Raw genomic sequence first — 3,448 nt, 5'->3', positions numbered from 1 at the left:
GCAGGCCCTACAGGGCAGGAGAGGAGTTTGGCTTCTGTTCCCAACGCAGCAGGCGCAAGAGGTGTTTTTGTAAATTGTACTGAAGCGTATCCCACATGTAGAAAAGTACACACATCATAAGCGTACACGGATATTCACAAGTGAACACACCCTGGAGGCCAGCATAAAGATCAAAACCAGAAGGTGGCCAGCACCCTAGAATCCCCCTTAGGTCTCTTCCCATCCCCCCACCCCGCAGTAACCCCATCCTGACTTTTGACAGCAGAGAGCAGTCTTGCCTGCTTTTGAACTTGGCAGAACTGGACGCACGCAACAAATGTTCTCCTTGCACTCGGCAATGTGTTTGTGAGACGGGCCCACCTTGTTGCAGGCAGTTGCGGTACTCCATCGTGTGACTCTACCACAATGCACTTCTGCATTCGCCTGTGAATCGGCATTTGTGGTTTCCAGTTTGGGGCTGCCGGGAACATTCTGGTCCCTGTCTTTCGGTGCACTTATATACCCTTTTCTGTTCATTAAAGGGTTTTAAACAGGAAATTGCAAAATCTCATTTCAAGCTCACTCTAGTTCCTGCTCTGCTCTGGGGATGGCACCAGAATTGGACCAGCCCCAACTTAACCTTTCTGTTACTCCAGTAGAAGCCCTTCTCGGAGTCTGCCCTTTGATCCGCTAATGGCATGTCTTACCCCTAACTCTCTCCCAAATGGGGAGCCCCATGATTCCTCAGGCCTCAGTGTCCTCACATGGAAAATGGGCTCAATCACCCCAAAGCTGCAGGTAGCAATGAGGATTAAGTTCAATGGGATAGTAGCAGGCAAAGCCCAGTGCCTAGCCTCCGCCCACCTCCCCAGGCACATAATTAATGCTGGTCCTCTCTCCTTTCTCTGCCAAACCCACACCAGACCAAACCCACTGCCGTCGAGTCGATTCCAACTCATAGTTGTGACCCTACAGGACAGAGTAGAACTGCCTCACAGGGTTTCCAAGGCTGTAATCTTTTTTTTTTTTTTTAATTGTTGTAGTTTAAGTGAAAGTTTACAATTCAAGTTAGTCTCTAATACAAAAATTTATAATACATTGTTATGTGACCCTAATTGCTCTCCCTATACTGTGACAGCACACTCCTCCTTTCCACCCCGGATTCCCCATGTCCATTCAACCAGCTCCTGACCCTCTCTCTCTGCCTTCTCATCTCACCTCTGGACAGAAGCTGCCCAGTTAGTCTCATGTATCTACTTGAGCTAAGAGGCACACTCCTCACGAATATCATTTTATGTCCCATAGTCCAGCCCAATCTTTGTCTGAAGAGTCAGCCTCGGGAATTGTTTTAGTTCTGGGTTGACAGAGAGTCCGGGGGCCATGCTTTCTGGGGTTCTCCAGTCTCAGTCAGACCATTAAGTCAGTCTTTTTACTAGAATTTGAGTTCTGCACCCTACTTTTCTCCGGCTCCATCAGGGACCCTCTGTTGTGTTCCCTGTCAGGGCGGTCATTGGTGGTAGCCGGGCACCATCCAGTTCTTCCGGTCTCAGGCTGATGCAGTCTCTGGTTTATGTGGCCCTTTTGTCTCTTGGGCTAATATTTTCCTTATGACTTTGGTGTTCTTCATTCTCCTTTACTTCAGGTGAGTTGGGACCAACTGATGCCTCTCAGATGGCCGCTTGCTAGCTTTTAAGACCCCAGACGCCACTCACCATAGTAGGATGCAGAACGTTTTCTTAATAAACTCTGTTATGCCAATTGACCTATATGACCTCTGAAAGCATGGTCCCCAGACCTCCACCCCTGCTGCTGTGTCCCTCGAAGTGTTTGGTTGTATTCAGGAAACATCTTAGCTTTGGTTTAGTCCAGTTGTGCTGACTTCCCCTGTAGTGTGTGCCGTCCTTCCCTTCACCTAAGATAAATCTTGTCTACTATCTAGTTAGTGAAGAACCCTCTCCCTCCCTCCCCACCCTCGTAACCATCAAAGAATGTTTTCTTGTGTTTAAACCTTTTCTTGAGTTCTTATAATAGACAATATTTGTCCTTCTTGACTAAATTCACTCAGCATCATGCCCCCCAGATTCCTCCATGTCCAAGGTTGTAATCTTTATCGAAGCAGACTGCCACATCTTTCTGCTGAGGAGCGGCTGATGCGTTCAAACTGCCTAGCAGCCAAGCGCTTAACCACTGCACCACCAGGGCTCCTTCCTTTCTCTTCTAGGTCCAGGAAGTGAAATGGAAACAAGCCCCCCTCCCCCATCAGGGAGGTTGAAGCTGCAGCCCTCCCTTCCCCTGGCTCCCCAGGGTCCTGCTTCTAGACCAAGGATGCCCCCCTTCTGCAAGGCCAGGACAATTCAGTCTCTACCGAGAGGGCAGTGCCGGAAGGCTGCTCTCCGCCCCAGAGGCTCAGAATGTAGATGATCTAGAAACTACAGCCGCTTTTGCCACCTGCTCCCCATCTGGGATCCTCATGCCTCTTCCGCACCCACTTCTGATCCTCAGCAGGGCCCCCGCAGGTGCCCGGCCAGCCTGTTCTCCTGGTTACTGTGCCCACAGCACATGGCACCTTCCCCCACACACCGCGGCCCCTCCTCATGCATGCCGGGCCTTCCCGCCAGACTGCGCGGGCAGGGAGGGACCTGTCCCCTGTTCCCGGAAGATCGCCCACACCTGGCGCTGTGCCTAGCACCCGGTGGGGGAGTTGTAAATACCTCCTGAATGATTCATTCATTCCTTTGGGAGAGAAAGCAGGACCCTTAAGTGGTTCAGAGCATGGGATTTGAAGTCACCCAGACCGGAGTTCAAGTCTTGACTCTGACCTTTGGCTCTGTGACCTTGGGAAGGTCACTTTGCCTCTCTGAGCCTGTTTCCTCATGGATAAAACGGCGTGATCACAATCCCATTTGGCCATTGTAGGATTAAGTGAGATGATTTGTGAGGGACCAGCACCGATCCTGCCGGCGGTAACAGCTCAGCCATGGAGTCGAGGAGAACACCCCCCGCGCACGCCTGTGGATCTGTTTTCTCATGGGCTCCTGGGAGGCGTGCAGTATTGAACCCATTTTACAGAGGAAGAAACTGAGGCCCAGAGAGGGTACAGGACAAGCCCGGGGTCGCATTACCTGGTGCGGCAGGCTGGGGCTGCGTCCAGAGTTCGTGCTGCCTCTCGGAGCCCTAGGTGAGCACTCCCCACCCCACTTCATCCCCACGCCACCCTCGTCCCTGTGCCTGGGAGACAGGGGCTGAGCTCGGCCTCGAGGCAGCCCCTAGGGTCCCCGGGGTGCGCTTGGAGATCCCCGGCCGAGACCCCGGAAGCGCTGCGACTCTCCCGGGAGCGGAGGGCGCTCTCGGGATTGTCACTTTAAATTAAAGAGGGAGCGGGCGGCGAGCGCGAGGGAGCGCGCGGCGGGCTCTTGGGAGCGTGCCCGGACTGCGGCGCAGCTCCCGTCCGCCGCCCGGCCCGCCGAGC

This window comes from Trichechus manatus, unplaced genomic scaffold (genome assembly GCF_000243295.1).
Source record: "Trichechus manatus latirostris isolate Lorelei unplaced genomic scaffold, TriManLat1.0 scaffold00113, whole genome shotgun sequence".
Taxonomy (NCBI): Eukaryota; Metazoa; Chordata; class Mammalia; order Sirenia; family Trichechidae; genus Trichechus; species Trichechus manatus.
Note: the sequence above shows the minus strand (reverse complement) of the source record.